Raw genomic sequence first — 22,222 nt, forward strand, 5'->3', positions numbered from 1 at the left:
TCCGTGATCGTGCTTCCGACAGCGGCAACCTCTTCGTCGACCGCCAGCGTCTTCAACAGCACTTCAGGAGATCACTGTAAGTTTGTAATTACCGCATCGTTTTATTTTATCTTTGTATTGTTTTAGTTTTCATGCTCTCAAAACTACCAACACAACACACTTTTGGACATGCTCTATGATCTATTCACGGCGGTGAAGAATCCAAGAGAGATTTGGACAACTTTAGAGAGTGAATATGCCACTCAAAAATAAGGATCAGATAAGTTTCTTGTTAAAAAATATTTTGCATTTAAGCTAGAAGATAATTCTCCTCTAATGGATCAAATTCATAACCTGCAAGTGATAGTTTCAAAACTTAAAGACTATGGAGTAAAAATTTTAGAATCTATGCAAGTAGGTGCTATAATTGTAAGTTGTCATCTTCATGGAATGATTATCAAAAGAAATTACTTCATACTTCTAAAATTTTGACCATATCTAGTATGTTGAAACATCCTAGAATTGAAGAAGGTGCCAGGATCTTGCATAAGAAAGAAAAGGAAAGTGATCCTAGAGTGAATTTGATTGAGGAGAATAGATTTAATAAAAGAAAAAAAATCTAAAAATGTATTTTCTAGTGACAAGAAAAAGAAGAGTTGAGTTTATTATAATTGTGGCAAAAAGGAGTATTACAAGACTGAATGTAAGGCCAAAAAGAAACAAAAATTAGTAATACTCCTAGTGCTACTGCTATTGAAAGTGCATAAATAATTGTAGCAATGGTTACACTTGGTGTGTAACCCGAACTCCACATGGCAACACCTTCCTCATCAAAGGATTGGTGGTATAACTCAGGGGCAGCCATACATGTGTGTAGTGACAACGATCAATTCAAGACATATGAAGTGCTTGAAGGGCATGAAGTGATTATGGCAAATGGTGCAAGAGCCATAGTACTTGGTAAGGGTGATGTGCATCTTCAATTCACATCTGACAAGAAATTGGTCCTTACCAATGTGTACTTCATGTCCCTAGTGTAATCAAGAATCTTGTTTCTAAGGATATCCTTAACAAGAAAGGATTGAAGGCTGTAATAAAGTCTAACAATGCAATCTTGTCTAAGAATGACATTTTTATAGGAAAGGTATATGTTTGTAATGGTATGATTAAGTTGAGTATTAATAAAATAAATAATATTTCTATTTATATTCTTGATTCTTCTTATTGTCAATGGCATGCTAGGTTAGTGCATGTTAGTCAGAAACTGTTGAAATTTATGTCTAAAAATAAACTAATCAACTATAATGATCATAGAACACCAAATAAGCGTGAAACATGCATACAAGCAAAAATAACTAGATTGTCTTTTCCTAAAGTTGAAAAAAAAAATCAAGTTCTTTAGTTAATTCATTCGGATATGTGTGAACTTAAGAATTTACTAACAAGAGGGGGTAATAAATACTTCATTACATTCATAGATGATTTGTCAAGATTTACTTATGTGTACTTGATGAAATTAAAGGATAAAGTATTTAACCTTTTTAAGGCCTATAAAGCTCTTAAAAAAATCAAATAAGTCAAAAGATTAAAATTTTAAAAAGTGATAGAGGAGGTAAGTATCTCTCAAATGAATTCTCAAAATTTTATGAAGAAAGTGGCATAGTGCACCAAACTAGTGCACCATACACACCACAACAAAATGACTTGGTTGAAAGAAAGAATAGAACTTTAACTGATATGGTTAATACCATGTTATTAAGTTCATGATTGTCAACTAATTTGTGGGGTGAGACTTTGTTGGATGCTTGTCATATCCAAAATAGAGTTCCTTCCTTAAGGACTAAAATGTGTGTTGGTTGCTACTCGGAATACCGTACCGGTTCCCCTGTATAAAAATTTTGTACAAGTCTTGAATCATTCCTAACAACCTATTGTGTTCTTTAAAAATTAAATTTGGAATCGCAAACAAAACTTAACATTACTGATTCCAAATTCAACTTATCTGTTCTTAGAGGTTTAGAGTTGGATCGTAAACAATGCTTAACATTATTAATCCAAATCTACCCATGTTACAAATTCGATTAAATATTTATTTCAAAGATCAACTTCCAGGTTAAACATGGCGAGGCACTAGGCTTTCTTGGGTATGGAATCATCCACCACTTCCTAGACAAAGTCTTTCAACGAAATTCAATATTTAATCTCCTTATAGTAACCCTAGGTTTAACTAATAAGAACAATCGAATCACAAATTCGAAAAACAAAAGAAACACAAAATTCGAATCACAAATCCGAAACCTAGAATCACTAGCCTCTTGTGTTTGGTATTTCAAAATTCATACAAAGAAAAAAACTAGTATGATGTGGAACAAGACAACTAGTTATACCTTTCTTTGTACCTAATAAACCTCACGATCTTCTATCATATTCCTCTTCTTATCTCGGATGTCGTGTGGGTGACGATCTACCAAGATAAGAATCCACCCAAGCCTCCTTTTTCTCCTTGCAAGTTTTGGCCACCAACAATCTCCTAGAGATGAAGACCTTCGGCCACCAACCAAGCTCCAAGGGACGCTAGGAAATAATTCCTTCTATCTCTCCTTCTTCCTCTAACAAGATCCGGCCACCTTGAACTCCTTGAGATGAGATGTCGCCGGCCACCAAGGAAGAAGAATAGGAAGAAGAAGAGGGATGAGGGTCAGCCACCACCAAGGAAGAAAAGAGAGGAATAATAGATGTGTTGTTGTGAGGTGAGACACCTCTACCCTCTCTTTTATATTCCTTGGTCTTGGCAAATAAGGAAAGTTTTAAACATAATTAAAACTTCCTTATTTTCCTTGCCAATAGCTAATAAGGAAAATTTAATTAAAATTTCCTCATAAACCTTTAATGTGGTCGACCCCTACAACTCCTCCAAACAAGGAAAGTTTTAAACATAAATTAAAACTTCCTAATTTGTTTCTGGAAATTTTTAAAATAAAAATTTCTCTTTTAAAAATTCCTTTCATGATTGGTTATAAAAGGAAACTTTTATAAATTAAAATCTCTCTATTAAAACATGTGGATGATTACAAAAAGAAAAGTTTTCTTCAAAATTAAAATCTTCCTTTTAACTACAAATAAGGAAAGATATCAAATCTTTCTCTTAGTCTTTTGTAGAAAGCTATAAAAGGAAAGATTTAAATTTTAAAATTCTCTTTTAAAACCATGAGGATGGTTACAAAAAAGGAAAGTTTTATCAAAAATTAAAATCTTTCTTTTAACTATAAATAAGGAAAGATATTAAACTTTTCTCTTAATCTTTTGTAGAAAGCTATAAAAGGAAAGATTTATATTTTAAACTCTCTTTTAAAACCATGACTTCCACATAACGAAAGATTTTAAAATAAACTCCTTTTATTTTTTTTTATGTGGTCGGCCACCTAAGCTTGGGCTCCAAGTTAGGACCGGCCACCGTGGTCCATCCAAGGCTTATCTTGGTCGACCCTTGCTTGGGCTCCAAGCTTGGCTTGGCCGACCACCTAAGGATGGGTAAGAAGGTGGGTATAGATGGGTATAAGACTTTATAAATAAGAGTCTACGACAAGAACCGAGAGGAGAAATTGGTTTTGGTCTCCCAATGAACTTGAGCTTCCCGTGTTCGCCCCGAACACCTAACTCGAGTTCATCAATAATATCTCATTTCACTAAAGAGTTATTATTGAACTACCGCACCAATCTCATATTACTATATGGGCTCCTTCTTATCATGAGTGTGTTAATCTCCCTGTATTTAAGACATCGAATGTCCACTAATTAAATGAGTTACTGACAACTCACTTAATTGATATCTAGCTCCAAGAGTAGTACCACTCAACCTTATCGTCATGTCGGACTTAAGTCCACCTGCAGGGTTTACATGACAATCCTTATGAGCTCCTCTTGGGGACATCATCAACCTAGATTCCTACGACATGGTTTCATTCTATAATCAACAACTCACCATATAAATAATATCATTTTCCAACTTATCATGTCTATTGATTTATCAAACTAAATCGCACCCTTTGATAAATTAAAAAAATAAATATTAAGTATACGTGTTTGTTATTATATCATGATTAAGAACACACACTTCCATAATAATAGAGGTCTTGTTCTTTTAAAGTGTCAATATAAAAGAAACTACCTCAAATGGTCCTGCTCAATACACTCAGAGTGTACTAGTGTAATTTTATAGTCAAGATAAACTAATACCAAATTACACTACGACTATTCCAATGGTTGGTTCCATTCTATCTTACTTGTGAGCTACTTTTTATAACTTATAAGGAACTGATAATATGATCTTCTGTGTGTGACACCACACACCATGTTATCTACAATATAAATTAATTGAACAACTACACTTACCATATAAATGTAGATATTTGACCAATGTGATTCTTTATTTCAAAAATAAATGTTTAAAAAAAGTTAAGCTTTTAGTATATACTCTAACAATCTCCCACTTATACTAAAAGACTATGCTGTCATAAATGCAGTCATACATCTGATTCTCATTCCTTCAATATGCCCATCAAAAGCTCTTGCCTTAAGGGCCTTAGTGAAAGGATCTCCCAAGTTATCATCTGATGCAATCTAGGCGGCAACAACTTCTCCTCGTTATATGATTTTTCATATTGGGTGGTACTTGCGCTCAATGTGTTTACTTGCCTTATGGGCTCGTGGTTTCTTCAAGTTTGCTACTGCACCACTTATTATCACAATACACTGTAATAATTTTTTGGCAAACCAGGAATCACATCTAAGTCCATCGTGAAGTTTCTGAGCCATACAACTTCTATGGCTGCCTCAGAGGCTGTCACATACTCAGCTTCCATGGTGGAGTCTGAAAAGCATCTATGCTTATCACTCCTCCATTATTATGGCTTTACCTCCTAAAGTAAACACAAAACCCCAAGGTCGACTTACTATTGTCCATATCCGATTGGAAGTCAAAATCCGTGTAACTCACAGAGATCAAATCATCTGTCAGCATATAATCTCTAGTTCTTCTCAGGTACTTCAATATATACTTTACAACAGTTCAATGTCCTTGTTCAGGGTTACTTTTGTTGGTACAACCTTAGGTCAAAGTTGACCTGGTTGACCCGACTCGAGTTGACCTGACTCGAGTTGTATTTTGATGTTTGACAAGAATAGAAGAGTTGTATTTTGATGGGAGATTGTTGGTGCAACCTTAGGTCAAGGTTGACCTGGTTGACCTGACTCAAGTTGTATCTTGATGTTTGACAAGAACAGAAACTTGGGAGGTTGTGGGTGCAACCCTTGGTCTTGGTCAAGGTTAACCTGGTTGACCCGAGGTGAGTTGACCTGACTCGGAAAAGTCCAAGCAGGGAGCTTGGCACGGGAAAAGTCCAAGCAGGGAGCTTGGCATGGGAAAAGTCCAAGCAAGGAGCTTGGCACGGGAAAAGTCCAAGTATGGAGACTTGGCACGGAGAAGTCCAAGTATGGGAACTTGGCAAGTGGAAGTCGGAGAGGGCTCGGTAGCTCGTTCTCCGGACTAGGTCAGAGAGGGCTCGGTAGCTCGTTCTTTGGACCGGATGAAAGTCGAAGAGGGCTCGGTAGCTCGTTCTCCGAACTGTGGTCAGAGAGGGCTCGGTAGCTCGTTCTCTGGACCGGATGTGGAAAGTCCTAGTGAGTGAAGCCAGGCAGACGTAAAAGTCCTAGTAAGTGAAGCTAGGCAGTTTGGAAGTCCTGGTGAGTGAAGCCGGGCAGATTGGAAATCCTGGTGAGTGAAGCCAGGTGAAAAACCCTAGTGAGTGAAGCTAGGTGAAAGTCCTGGTGAGTGAAGCCGGGTAAGGGAAAATCCAGATGGATCAAGGGTGATCGGACATCTAGTGTTGAGAAGGTCAAGTAGGTCAAGAGAGTGACCGGATACTTGACACGAAGAGAAAAGTCCAAGTGGGTCAAAGGGATTGATCGGACACTTGGTGGGGAGTCTTAGCAAGTCAAGGGAGTGACCGGATGCTAAGCATGATGTACCAACAGGTCAAGGTTGACCGGGTATTGGTTTGGACTTGGTTTGGGCAAAAACCGAGCTCTGGATCGATCAGTGGATCGATCCAGTGATACACTGGGTTATCTGATCGGTCTGGTGACCGATCAGTAACCAAACAGTATGCTACTGTATGTTATCTGATCGGTCTGCAGACCGATCAGGGAGCAAGGGGATCGGTCCGTGGATCGGTCCACAGACCGATCAGGAGACGATCAGAGAACTTGGCCGAGTTCTCTGTGAAGAGTGCTGATCGGTCTGGGGACCGATCAGCACAGGTCCTGATCGGTCCCCAAGACCGATCAGAGAGGATCTGGATCGATCAGGCTTCAGCCTTATCGGTCCACGCACTAGCCGTTGTGACACAACGGCTAGATTCTGTGTCTTCTTTGTCTTCTTCGCAGGTGCAGGTATAAGACCTCTACAGTAGACGAAGGAGAAAATAACTCTCTTCCTCACGAGACTGTGATTTGAGCTTTGCTGAGCTCTTTGTTTCTGAAGCTTCGTGTGAGCTTCCCCGCTGGTCAGCTGCTGCTGTTCTTCCGTGAAGTTGCTGCTTCCTCAACGGAAACCAGTCAAAGGCAAGCAAGGTGTTTTACATTCATATTGTCTGTATTTCTGTACTTCATTCTTGCTGTTGCAAGAGATATTGTGGTGAGGTTTCTCCACCCAGAAGGAGTTCTTATTAGCCGGTTTTCCGGGGACTCATCCACCGACGGATTGATAGGCTTCGTCCACCTTACGGACACGCCGAGGAGTAGGAGTTTATCTCCGAACCTCGTTACATCGACGAGTTTGAGGTTTGATCTTTCCGCTTTCGTTTCTATTCGTTTTATTTCCGCTGCGCTAACTCTAATTGTAGAAAGAAACGAGAATTTGGGGTCGGCTATTCACACCCCCCCCCCCCTCTCTAGCCGCGATCATCGATCCTAACAACTTTGATATCTGCTAACCATGCCCACGACAAAATAGATATCCGGTTTCGTGCATAACATAGCATACATTAGGCTTCCTACAACTAATGCATAAGGAATTGTCTTCATCTCTTCTATCTCTTTTGATGTCTTCGGAGATATCTCTTTAGATAAAGATACTCCATGCCTAAAAGGTAGAAAACTTTTCTTAGAGTCTTGCATGCTAAAACGAGTTAGGATTGTATCGATATATGAAGCTTGGGATAAGCACAACATTCTTTCCTTGCGATCCTTTATTACTTTGATCCCGAGAATATGTGTGCATTCTCCCAAGTCCTTCATATAGAATTGCTTGGACAACCATACCCTTACTTCCGACAACACTTTGATATTATTTCCAACTAACAAAATGTCATCTACGTATAGTACAAGAAATACGACCACGTTTCCATCACACTTCTTCTATACACAAGACTCATCCGAACATTGAATAAATTCATATGACTAGATTACTTCATTAAACCGGATGTTCCAAGACCTTGAGGCTTGCTTCAGTCCAAAAATAGACCGATTTAGCTTACAAACTAGATGCTCTTTGTCTTCTGCTATGAACCTCTCTGGTTGCTTCATATGGATGTTTTCTTCAAGACTTCCGTTAAAGAAAGTTGTCTTGACATCCATTTGCCAAACTTCATAATCCATACGAGTGGCAATAGATTAGAGTATCCGGATAGACTTAAGCATGACTACCGGTGAAAAAGCTTCCTCATAATCGATTCCCTCTTTCTGAGTGTACCCCTTCGCAACAAGCCTTGCTTTGAAGGTTTCCACCTTCCCATCTGCCCCTCTTTTTCTTTTATAGATCCACTTAATCAATGGCTTTTATACCATTTGGTGATTCTACAAGCTCTCATACCTTATTAAAATACATAAATTCTATTTAAGAATTCATGGCTCTTTGCCAAGATACTGCATCTTTATCTTGGAGTGTTTTGTCATATGTTCGGGGATCATGTTCATGTTCACCAGGGATCAAATCCGAAGACTCTCCAAAAAACATGAATCTTTCAGGTTGCCTCACAACCCTCCCACTACGACGAGGCACTGTCTATAACTGTGCATCATTTATGACACGTGTTGCAGTTTTTTATGATATTTCATCTTGTACTGTTGGTACTAGACTAGACGTGTCCTCTCTAATTTCTTCTAGAACAATTTCACTCATGGGTTTATGGTTCATTACATAATCTTCCTCTAAAAATCGAGCATTGGTGCTAACAATGATCTTCTGATGTTTAGGATTATAAAACAAACCTCCTTTCGTTCCCTTAGGATATCCTATAAACAGACAAACTTCTGTACATGATTCCAACTTGTTAGTATCTCCCTTCAGCAAATGTGCTAGACTACCCCATATCCAAATATGACTTAGACTAGGCTTACGCCTATTCCACAATTCCATGGGAGTAAAGGGTACTGATTTAGAAGGTACCATATTCAGAATGTACACTGTTATTTTCAGAGCATATCCCCAAAATGTATTTGGTAATTCTGAATAACTCATCATCGATCTAACCATTTCCATAAGAGTCATATTCTTTCGTTCTGCTATACCATTTTGTTGGGGTGTACCAGGTGCAGACAATTAGGATTGAATCCCAACCTCTAATAAGTAATTCCTAAACTCTCCAAAGAGGTATTCACCACCATGATCAGACCGTAGTGTCTTGATGCTTTTACCACGACGGTTCTCCACATCAGCCTTGTACTCTTTGAACTTATCAAAGCATTCAGACTTGCGGCGTATCAGGTAAATGTATCCATATCTTGAATAATCATCTATAAAAGAGACAAAATATTCGAAACTACCTCTTGCCTGGATAGACATAGGACCACACAAATCAGAATGAACCAGTTCTAACACATCTTTAGCTCTATACCCCTTGGTCTTAAAAGGTCTCTTGGTCATTTTACCTTCCAAGCAAGATTCGTAAGTTGGAAAGTTTTCCAACACTAATGAACCCAAGAGTCTATGGGCTATAAGCCTTTGAATCCTACTCAAGTTAATATGACCAAGCCTTAGATGTCAAAGATATGTTTGGTTCATTTCCGAATGCTCCTTTCTCTTATTAGAATTAGAAGATGTGCTATTAATTTCCATTTGTTACTTTATGGGAGTTATTAGATTTAGAGTATACAAATTGCTAACCAACGTACCAGAATAGATAACTTTCCTATTTTTCTTGATAACACCTTTGTTATCAAAATAGACAGAATATCCATTCTTGTATTATTTAAAAACCGAAATCAAGTTCTTTCTAAAACTTGGTACGTAAAGATAATTTCTCAAAACCAATATTTTATTCCTATAAACATCTCCCACTGCAACAGCTGCTACTTCTGTAGCATTGCCCATATAAATAGTGATTTCTCCTTCGTGTAGTTGTCGGATTTCCTGGAACCCTTGCAAAGATTTTCAGACATGATCAGTGGTTCTCATATCTACATGCCAAGTACCGGTAGATAACACCACTAAACATGTTCCAACTACTAGAGAAAAAGATATACCTATATTGTTCTCTTCCAACGAGGACAGTCTGCATACAAATGTCCAGACTGCTTGCAAATGAAGCACTTGCCTTTCGGCTTCTTCATTCCTACTTTTAGTCTAGTACCTAGAGATTATATAGTCTTGCCTGTTAGCCCGATTCTAGTGTCCGAAGAGTTCCTTGAGATTGTACATCATGTCATGGCCAGTAGGCATGGTCTGATGCTGATGTTGTAGCACATTTAATATAAAAGTCAAATATAACTCCATGTCATCTCATCTGCTTTGACCCATTTCCTATGATACTCAATCTCCTCTTCACTAGAATCGCTATTAGGCACATTAGGGCAGATCTCTATTAGTACAAACTTATAGCCTTCAACAATTAGGACAATATCCAAGTTTCTTTTTCAATCTATGTGGTTTGGACTAGTAAGTTTGTTCTCTTTCAAAATAATAACCAGTGGGTTGAAAGTCATCCTAAGAATTATAAAATAAACTTTTGGTCAAGACTCTAAATTTAGAATAATATTGATTCCTCAAACAATATTATTTAAATTTATCAACACCTCAAAACATCGTGAATTTTGCATGTCACGTTAGTATGGACGTATACAAATTCAAACATTTGTAAGAGGAGGATTTTACCCATTAATTTTATTCTTATCATCCTAACTTTATGACAACTAAAATTAATAGTTGGTATTCTTTTGGTTACACAAATAATAACAGTGACTCCGTTGGGGAGGATACTATTAAATGCGCCTAAGTGTATACCATTACTTGATACTTAGTCCATTAAATAGGATTGTGTCCCTTCAGTTGGAGAAGATCACACACTCCTAAATAATTTCCTATAACCATCCATAAAGGAAGTTTGATTTAGTGATTCGTAAATAAACTCATCTGTTGTGGAGAGAGACACTCAGAGCCAACACGCAAGTTTGTTGCATCACTTACAAACCAGTAATGGAGACCATGGAATTTATTTACTAATCCGTCTCCCACTTAGTTATTTAAGGTGAGGAATTTTAATATGCACACACACATTACAACAAATAAAGCAATAAACATGGAAAAATAATTTTTCAACTATTATGGTCTTTTCCATCACTGTCCTCCGTGTGCTGCCAACCCTAGCTGCTGCCATCTTTAGCCACCGCAATCGGGTCTAGTCGTCACATCTAACTTGCTTCTTTTTCCGCCATGCCTCTAGTCCACAAATAGTACCACGCCTCGCAAGGATACAATCCGCGACAAAAATATAATTTTACATATATCGATCCTATATTCCACAAAGGAATGTACATGTAATCTAGATTGAAATAAAAATGTAAAATTCTAAAACTAATACAGCTCCTGCTGTATTTAATACATACAATCATGCACACATAAAATTCCCTCGACATGTTTAAGGGTCCAATCACACACAATCACAATAAGTCATAATAGTTAGAGCCTGCAACCACAGAGTTAGCACATTCTACTATTATCCTGCCTAAATTATGTATGACATGTGCATAATTAAACTGAAAACCAAACACACAGAGGCAAACCCTAGCTCTGATACCAATTGTTTGTTGCTACTCGGAATATTGTACCGGTTTCCCTGTACAAAAATTTTGTACAAGTCCTGAACCATTCCTAACAACCTATTATGTTCTTTAGAAATTAAATTTGGTATCGCAAATAGAACTTAACATTATTGATTACAAATTTAAGTTATCTGTTCTTAGAGGTTTAGACTTGGATCGCAAACGATGCTTAACATTATTAATCCAAATCTACCCATGTTACAAATTCGATTAAATATTTATTTCAGAGATCGGTTTCCAGGTTAAACATGACGAGACACTAGGCCTTCTTGGGTATGAGATCATCCACCACTTCCTAGACAAAACCTTTCAACTAAATTCAATATTTAATCTCCTTATAGTAACCCTAGGTTTAACCAATAAGAATAATCGAATCACAAATTTGAAAAACAAAAGAAACACAAAATTCGAATCACAAATCCGAAACCTAGAATCGCTAGCCTCTTGTGTTTGGTATTTCAAAATCCGTACAAAGAAAAAAAAACTAGTATGATGCGGAACAAGACAACTAGTTATACCTTTCTTTATAGCCAATAAATCTCACGATCTTCTATCGTATTCCTCTTCTTATCTCGGACGTCGTACGGGCGACGATCTATCTAGATGAGAATCCACCCAAGCCTCCTTCTCCTTGCATGTTTCGGCCATCAACAATCTCCAAGAGATGAAGACCTTCGACCACCAACCAAGCTCCAAGGGACGCTAGGAAACAATGACTCCTATCTCTCCTTCTTCCTCTAACAAGATCCGGCCACCTTGAACTCCTTGAGACGAGATGTCGTCGGCCACTAAGGAAGAAGAATAGGAAGAAGAAGAGGGATGGGAGCCGGCCACAGCCCCGGTCCTAATATATAGGAGGCCCAGGGCGAAACAATAAAAATAGGTCCCAAAATTTTTTTAATAAAAGTAAAAATTATTTACATTTACTTCTTCTAACATTTTTAGATGTAAAATCGTCTATAATATTATTAATTTCAAGATTTTCTAAAATCTCCTTTTCAATAGATAAAATTGTTAATCCAGTCATTCTCTCTTGCAACATCGTTGATCTCATATATGTTTTTAACAATTTTAATTTTGAGAAACTCCTTTCAGTCAATCCTACGGTAACATTATGTATTTCTTTATACTTATCTATATTATCCATATTTAAATTTTCTATATTTTCATTAGAACTTGTTCTTTTAACAAAAAATTTATTAAGAACACCTCTTTGTGATTCAGTTAATTGTTCTAGTCTTTTCTTCTTTTTTTTCTTTTTTCACATTCAAAAATATGTTTTTTAGGCAACATATTATAATGCACAAAACCACAACAATTGTAAAACTATAATTTAAATCAACTGAGTATAAAAGGAATAATAGCACCTGGATGAAATTATTAGCAGCTTAAGCGCCTCGGGCACGATAGATTGTAGTCTGTAGTCACCAACTCACTACTCAATACTCACTAGTCAGCAAACTCTGAGGCAATGAGACTCAGCACTTGTTTTAACAATTAAGTCAACATTAAATCCCAAAATATAATAATTTTCTAATGAGGGCAATTTATTTTCCCCAAAAATAAGAACTATTATCAAATAAATATTTCGTCAATAATGTATTGCTCCTCATACATCACTAAAACATAGTGACTAAACTGAAGCAGATGATATGTGGTATAATAAAGCACTAAAATTAAAATCAATCAAGTTTCAATGAAGGAGGTGAGCGTGATTGGACGAGAATTTTGAATTGTTAAATTAACTGTGCATTTGGGCATAAGTTCATAAATACATATTCCATCAACATATTACATATCAAACATCAGTATCTAGTAGTATGACATTATGGTATAATTTTAGAAAATGCAACAAAACAAATAAAGTAGAAAATTATTTTTCATAATGAAGATAAATGAGTCTCCTATAAATATGTAATATAATAGTTCATTATGTTAATAACCGAAGGCCAAATGCAAATATAAAGGAAAACGAATATCTCTTTAAAGATGATATTTGAAAAGATTAGGCTGTATTTGTATAGAAAAAGAATTTTCAATCTACCATTATTGACAAAATATTTATTTGATAAATATAATAATAGTTATTATTTTGGGGAAAAATAAATGACACAACAAAGCTAGAAGTCAGAAGATTGGGATGATGAAGAGGATGGGGAATGGGAAGCATCAAAGATAAACAACTCAAAGTATTTAGAAGCACGCACCTGGATGTGGAGAGTGGAAGAGGTCGATGAAGAGAAGAGGAATCCAGCAGGCCAGCATACAAGGATAAATGGTCTGCTCCTCTAAATGACAATCCAAATTACAAGGCTATCTGGAAACTGTGTAGAGAAGAGGCAAAGGCGCAGGTGCGCAGCCTCGAGGAGTCACAGGCAGAGCACGGCAGTCGGCGAAGTGAAGCAGCGCTGCCGTAGAAATCAGACTCTTGCGTGACAATTGAAGAATTAGGGTTGTAACCTAATTCCTAAAAAAAAATATTATAAATATATATATACATGAGTTTTTAAATATTTTGGGCCCCTCAGAATTTTGGGATCTAAGCAATCGCCCAGGACCGCCTGGCCTCTGGGCCGGGGCTGGCCGGCCACCACCAAGGAAGAAAAGAGAGGAATAATAGATGTGTTGTTGTGAGGTGAGGCACCTCTACCCTCTCTTTTCTATTCCTTGGTCTTGGAAAATAAGGAAAGTTTTAAACATAATTAAAACTTCCTTATTTTCCTTACCAATAGTTAATAAGGAAAATTTAATTAAAATTTCCTCATAAACCTTTAATGTGGTCGGCCCCTACAACTCCTCCAAAAAAGGAAAGTATTAAACACGAATTAAAACTTCCTAATTTGTTTCCGAAAATTTTTAAAATAAAAATTTCTCTTTTAAAAATTCCTTTCATGATTGGTTATAAAAGGAAACTTTTATAAATTAAAATCTCTCTATTAAAACATGTGGATGATTACAAAAATGAAAGTTTTCTCCAAAATTAAAATCTTCCTTTTAACTACAAATAAGGAAGATATCAAATCTTTCTCTTAATTTTTTGTAGAAAGTTATAAAAAGAAAGATTTAAATTTTAAAATTCTCTTTTAAAACCATGAGGATGGTTACAAAAAAAAAGTTTTATCAAAAATTAAAATCTTCCTTTTAACTACAAATAAGGAAATATACCAAACCTTTCTCTTAATAGTTTGTAAAAAGCTATAAAAGGAAAGATTTAAATTTTAAACTCTCTTTTAAAATCATGGCTTCCACATAAGGAAAGATTTTAAAATAAACTCCTTTTATTTTTTTTTTTATGTGGTCGGCCACCTAAGCTTGGGCTCCAAGTTAGGGCCGACCACCACTTGGTCCATCCAAGGCTTATCTTGGCCGGTTCTTGCTTGGGCTCCAAGCTTAGCTTGGTCGACCACCTAAGGATGGGTAAGAAGGTGGGTATAGGTGGGTATAAGACTTTATAAATAAGAGGCTACGACAGAGACCGAGAGGAGAAATTGGTTTTGGTCTCTCGATGAACTTGAGCTTCCCGTGTTCGCCCCGAACACCCAACTCGAGTTCATCAATAATATATCATTTCACTAAAGAGTTATTATTAAACTACCGCATCAATCTCATATTACTATATGGGATCCTTCTTATCATGAGTGTGTTAATCTCCCTGCGTTTAAGATATCGAATGTCCACTAATTAAATGAGTCACTGACAACTCACTTAATTGATATCTAACTCCAAGAGTAGTACCACTCAACCTTATCGTCATGCTGGACTTAAGTCCACCTGCAGGGTTTACATGACAATCCTTATGAGCTCCTCTTGGGGACATCATCAACCTAGATTCCTAGGACACGGTTTCATTCTATAATCAACAACTCACCATATAAATAATATCATTTTCCAACTTATCGGGCCTATTGATTTATCGAACTAAATCACACCCTTTGATAAATTAAAGAAATAAATATTAAGTATACATGTTTATTATTATATCATGATTAAGAACACGCACTTTCATAATAACAGAGGTCTTGTTTTTTTAAAGTGTCAGTATAAAAGAAACTATCTCAAATGGTCCTGCTCAATACACTCAGAGTATACTAGTGTAATTTTATAGTCAAGATAAACTAATACCAAATTACACTAAGACTATTCCAATGGTTGGTTTCTTTTCATCTTAGTCGTGAGCTACTTTTTATAACTTATAAGGAACTGATGACATGATCTTTTGTGTGTGACACCACACACCATATTATCTACAATATAAATTAATTGAACAACTACACTTAGCATATAAATGTAGACATTTGACTAATGTGATTCTTTATTTCAAAAATAAACGTTTACAAAAAGCTAGGCTTTTAGTATACACTCTAACAATGTGTCCTTATGAGTTTAGGGATGTATTGCTTACTATAGAGTTCTGGACAACAAAAGAATAAAATTAGGACCTAGGGCACTTAAAAGTGTATTAGTAGGTTATGTTGAAAATGTTGGTTGCTACTCGGAAAACCTAGAGGTTCCACTGTACAAAAATTTTGTACAAAGGTCTGAACCTTTTCCTAGCTACCATGTGTTCTTTTAAATTAAATTTTGGATCGCCTGCGGAACTTAACACGTTTGATCCAAAACTTAATCTATTTGTTCTTTAAGGTTTAGACTTGGATCTCCTGTGGAACTTAACACGTTTGATCCAAATCACCTAAGTTATTAATTCCATTAAATATTAATTTCCATAATTGGTTCCCAGTACTGACGTGGCGAGGCACATGGCCTTCTTGGATATGGGAACAACCACCACCGACTAGACAAAACCTTTTATGGAAAGCTAATATTTAATTTCCTAAAATAACTTTAGGTCAACCAAAAAGAACAATCAAATCACAAGGAAAAGAAAAATAAAAGAACACAACTTCGAAAAACATATTCGAAATACTAGAATCGTAAGCCTCTTGTATTTGGTATTATTTCCATAAATAACTAGCATGATGCGGAAAGGAAAAAATTACTAGTTATACCTTCTAAAAGACCTCTTGATCTTCTACCGTATTCCTCTTCTAACCTCGGACGTTGTGTGGGCAACGATCTTCTGAGATGAGAACCACCAAGCACCTTCTTCTTCCTTGCAAGTTTCGGCCACCACAATTCTCCAAGAGAAGTAGAGGTCCGGCCACCACCACCAAGCTCCAAGGGATACAAGAAACAAAACCACCTTTCTCTCCTTCTTCTCCTAGCTAGAACCGGCCACCATCAAGAGCTCCAAGAAAGGTTGCCGCCGGCCATAAGAAGAAGAGAAGAGGAAGAAGCTAGGGCCGGCCACCAAGGAGGAAAAGAGAGGAGAAGAATAATAGAGTTGATCACCCGTGAAGGCACCTCTACCCCCTCTTTTATAATCCTTGGTCTTGACAAATAAGGAAATTTTAATAAAAACTTCCTTAATTCTTTTGCCATTAAAAAGGAAAATTTATTTAATTAAAAATAATTTTTCTTTTCTATTTGTAATGGCCGACCACCTTAATCCCTTTAATCAAGGAAATTTTAATTCACACAAGAATTAAAACTTCCTAATTTGCTTTCGGAAATTTATAAAAATTTCTCAAATAATTTTTCCCTTCATGGTGGTTAATAAAAAGGAAATTTAATAAATTAAAATCTTTCTTTTAAACATGTGGATAAAAAGAAAGTTATCTCTTAAAAATTAAAATCTCTTAATCTACAAATAAGGAAAGATATCAAATCTTTTCTTAATCTTTTGTAGAAACTAATAAAAGAGAATTATTAATTTTAAACTTTCTTTTAAATCATGAACATGGTTAAAAGGAAAATTTTCTTAAAATTTAAAATCCTCCTTTAATCAACAAATAAGGAAAGATTTCAAATTTTAAACTCTCTTTAAACATGTAGATGATTTACAAATAAGGAAAGTTTTACCAAAATTAAAACCATCCTTTTAAACTACAAATAAGGAAAGAGATTAATCTCTTCTCTTAATCTTTTGTAGAAAGCTATAAAAGGAAATTTTAATTTTAAACTCTCTTAAAAACCATGATATCCACATAAGAAATAATTTTAATAAAAATCCTTTTAATATTCTAGTGGCGGCCACCTAAGCTTGGGACCCAAGCTTTGGCCGGCCACCCATGGCTCATCCACTTGGTCTTGGCCCTAGCTTGGGTTCCAAGCTAGCTTGGCCGGCCCCATTGGATGGGTAAGAAGGTGGGTATACGGTGGGTATAAATCTCTATATACTAGAGGCTACGATAGGGACCGAGAGGAGGAATTGGTTTGTCTCCCGATGAAATTAAGCATCCCGTGTTCGCCCCGAACACACAACTTAATTTCATCAATAATAATTCATTCCACTAAAGAACTATTATTGAACTACCGCACCAATCCCAAATTACATTTTGGGCTCCTTCTTATTATGAGTGTGTTAGTCTCCCTGTGTTTAAGATAACAAATGTCCACTAATTAAGTAAGTTACTAACAACTCACTTAATTAATATCTAGCTCCAAGAGTAGTACCACTCAACTTCATTGTCATGTCGGACTAAGTCCACCTGCAGGGTTTAACATGACAATCCTTATGAGCTCCTCTTGGGGGCATTCTCAACCTAGATCACTAGGACACAGTTTCCTTCTATAATCAACAACACACACTATAAGTGATATCATTTCCCAACTTATCGGGCTTATTGATTCATCGAACTAAATCTCACCCATTGATAAATTAAAGAAATAAATATTAAATATATGTGCTTGTTATTATATTAGGATTAAGAGCACACACTTCCATAATAACTGAGGTCTTTGTTTCTTTATAAAGTCAGTATAAAAGAAACGACCTCTAATGGTCCTACTCAATACACTCTAAGTGTACTAGTGTAATTATATAGTTAAGATAAACTAATACCTAATTACACTACGACCTTCAAATGGTTTGTTCCTTTCAATCTTGGTCGTGAGCTACTGTTTATAATTTATAAGGTACTGATAACATGATCCTCTGTGTGTGACACCACACACCATGTTATCTACAATATAAATTAATTGAACAACTACATTTATCACAAATGTAGACATTTGACCAATGTGATTCTTATTTCTAGATAAATGTTTATACCAAAAGCTAGGCTTTTAGTATACACTCTAACAGAAAATTCAAAGGCATATAGATTACTTGACATTGAGAACAATATCGTAGTGGAATCAAGAAATGTGCAATTTTCAAAAGGTCAATTCTTTAAGGACTTAAAAGTGGGAATGACCCCGGCTAGTGCATCAAGTTTTTTCCATGAAAAAACTTCTAGTGAGTCAAAAACCAATAAAATTGATACATCTAGTGAACCTAGATGAAGTCAAAGACAAAGAAAGAATGAACATCTTTCTTCAAATTTCATATGGTCACAAAATAGTGTGTTTCTTGTGGAAAGTATTGGGAATTCTCTACTAAACAAAATTCTATTTTCGTTTAGTGTAGAGGAAGATCCTAAGACCTATAAAGAAGCCATGGACTCTAAGAATGCTGCTTTTTTTTTTTTTTTGAAAGAGGTTAAAAATGATGAAATGGACTCAATACTATCTAATGGTACTTGGATTCTAGTTAATCTACCAAAAGGCTCCAAACCTATTAGTTGCAAGTGGGTGTTTCGAAAGAAACTAGCTACCAATGGAACCATTCTCACCTACAAAGCTAGGTTAGTAGCTAAAGGGTTTAGACAAAAGGAATGAATTGATTACTTTAATATATATGCACCTGTAGCTAGAATAATCTCAATAAGAGTAATTTTAGCTTTAGCTTCCATCTTGAAACTTCATGTTCAACAAATGAATGTGAAAATAACATTTCTAAATGGTGATTTAGATGAAGGGGTGTATATGAATATGGATCTATCGGAAGGCTTTGTGTTTTTCGGAAACGAGACTAAAGTGTGTAAACTAGTAAAGTCTCTGTATGATCTAAAACAATCCCCAAAACAATGACATGAAAAGTTTGAGGGTATTCTACTTTCCAATGATTTTAGATATAATAATGCGGATAGTGCATTTATTCTAAATTCACTAATTTGTCTCTATGTTGATGATATACTAATTGTAAGCGACACTACAAAGGGCATAGTTGAAACTAAGGAGTATCTATCTTCTAAGTTTAAAATGAAGATCTTGGTGAAGTTGATACTATCTTAGGAATAAAAGTTAAGAGACATAGTGGGGGTTTTTCTCTTTCTCAAACTCACTATCTTGATAAGATTTTAAAGAAATATCAACATTTGAATGTGAAAGAAGCAAGTACACTTTTTGATCCAAACCTCAAAGTTTATGATAATGATGGTAATTCAATAGCACAACTTGAGTATGCTAGTGTTATTGGAAGTCTCATGTATGCTATGGGTTGTAAAAGACCTGATATATCTTATGTGATGTGTAGACTAGCGATATATACAAAGAATCCAAGTAAAGAACATTGGAAAGCAGTGACTAGAGTGCTTGGTTATCTCAAATGGATAAGAGATTAAACCTTTTTTATAATAATTTTCCTTGTGTTCTAGAGGGATTTTTAGATGCTAGTTGGATCACTAGCATAAGTGATCAAAAACCTACCAGTGGTTTTGTCTTTTTACTTAGTGGTGGAGCTATTTCTTGGGTCTCAAAGAAATAAACACTGATAACTCATTTCATAATAAAATCTGAGTTTGTGACGTTAGCCTCGGCTTGTAAAGAAGATGAGTGGCTGAGAGATCTATTACCTGATACAGATTTTTAGTTTATGCCAATGTCGCCTATAACCATGTATTGTGATAGCGAAGCTACTATGTCTAGAGCATTGAACAAAGTGTACAATAAAAAATCTAGACATATATTAGTCTAAGGCATGCATTTATTATAAAAATCCTTAATAATGAGTATATCCTAGATTGAGAGATTCAAAGGGTAAAAATAAGTTATTAAATGATTGTGAGCACCTGGTTATATCATTCCGAGTTTAAGGTGTACTTTGTTACTCTTTAAGTGAGTAGGTTAAACTTGGGTTCTTAATGAAATTATCTCAAAAGTGTTTTATTAGGTTAATTAATAAGACCTGAGATAATATCCATCTATATAATCATAAGAAGTGGTGTCACCTCTAATAAACTTTTGGGGTAAAATTTTATAAATGATTATGAAACTAGGATAAGCGCATGGCCAATAAACATGCTTAAAAGTGTGTGAATAAGAGAATATATTTGATGATTCATATGTATGATAAGTTTAAGGTATGGTTGAATATTGGTTTAAGCAATAAACCATTAATCATTTGCCATGGACTTGTGATTTATTTATCCTATAAGAGAGTTTAAGATGAAAATCACTTCCTTTATGTATAATAAAAATAAGTGTTAATTTGAAGTTACATTGCAAACTAAGTGGAGGAATGTTGAGGTTTAGTTTGCATTGTGAATAATGTTTGCATTTTAAAAAGTTGCATCCCTTTTGTGATCAACGATTTTCATTGTAAATAATGTTTAAAATGTGAACAATTGTATCTCTATGTGACCAACGCTTTCATTGTGAATGGTTGTATCCTTTTGTGAACCAACATGGCTAATGAATGGTTATGTCCTTTTGTGTCTAATTGAAATAACTCTATAAATAAGTGTTATTGACCAAATTAAACATAATAATCATTCTCTATTCTTATTCAAATAATCAATGAACTTACTACTTTATTATTTGAGAATCTATTGTATCTTAGAAGAGATTGCCCGTTATAATCTGGTCTAACAAGATAGTGGGGGCAATAAATTTTTTACGAAAAATAATTATATACCTTAGATTACTTCAGATTCAATATCTCGACTTCAAATCTCAATCTCGGGTCTCTTCCAAAGTCTCTCTGAAGGACATCTTCTACACTAAGATCTAAATAGTATATATAAAAAATCATTATTGTATCATATTCCATAGGAATTTTAGTGCAAAGTATGAAAGATACAAATTGGAAGGGTTTTTAAAATTATGTAAAATGTCTTTTTAAAAGAAAATTAAAAAGGACAGTCAATTATATTATCTATTTCGAGAATATTTTTACGTGGTGATAAAAAAAAGACGAATAAGTTTGCCTCCAGCATCCCCGTCAACTCGTCCTAGGAATAACACAGAAGAGGTAAATTACAGACGACTACTAGCCTTTGGAATAATGACTAACACATAAGGCGAGCATTTATTTTTACGTGTAACTACAGTTAGTTGCTATAATACTATTTTAAATTGATTTTTATCCATTAAAATAATTTGATAAAATTTAAATAATTTTATCAAGTTAATAAAGATTGTTTTAATATAATAATATTTTATATATAATAATTGTAATTAAAATGAAATAGTTAATATTTCTGATTTTCTGGTACCAACTATTTGGTACACTAAAATAAAAGACAATTTTTTATACAAAAGTATATAATGGGATGCCCTTTCAATTTTTTTTTTTAAAACAGAGACAATTTACATAATTTGGGCGCATTTTTTTTTACCTTAGTACGAATTGATAGTGGAAGGGGAATTTAGTACGACAATAAAATTATTATCATATAATTTTATAATTATGAATTCGAAGTTAAAAAATAATTTTTATAATGCAAAATAAGTATATGAACAATAGATCCTATGTGATTGGTCCCTTCCTCATAATCTACATTAACAGAAACTGAACTTTCCTTTACAAACTGATGAATAAATTTATTATTAATCTGATTTAAGATAATTGATGAAATATAAGGGGGTGTTTGGTTTAGGGGAATAAGAGTGGGGAATAGGAATGAGAATCATTGATTACCATTGTTAATGTTTGGATTATAGGAATGGAAATAGGAATAAGGGAATGAATCCTTGAAATTGGGTAATAATTCATTGTCATGTACCTCCCCTTCAATGAGTCATTACTCTATTTTCATCAATCAAAATATTCTCTTATTCCAAAAATACCCTTGACCTAAAACTAAAATTTTCTCCCTTAATATCAAATATTAAAATTTATTTATTTATTTTTTCTTTATATCACTTCTCTCTCCTTGTTCTCTCTCATCATATTTTCTCTCTCATCATTTTATCACACACTTTCTCTCTCCTATCACACTCTCTTTCCTCTCTTTTTTCATTACACTTTCTCTCTCCTCAATCT

This window comes from Zingiber officinale, chromosome 5A (assembly GCF_018446385.1).
Source record: "Zingiber officinale cultivar Zhangliang chromosome 5A, Zo_v1.1, whole genome shotgun sequence".
NCBI classification, from domain to species: domain Eukaryota; kingdom Viridiplantae; phylum Streptophyta; class Magnoliopsida; order Zingiberales; family Zingiberaceae; genus Zingiber; species Zingiber officinale.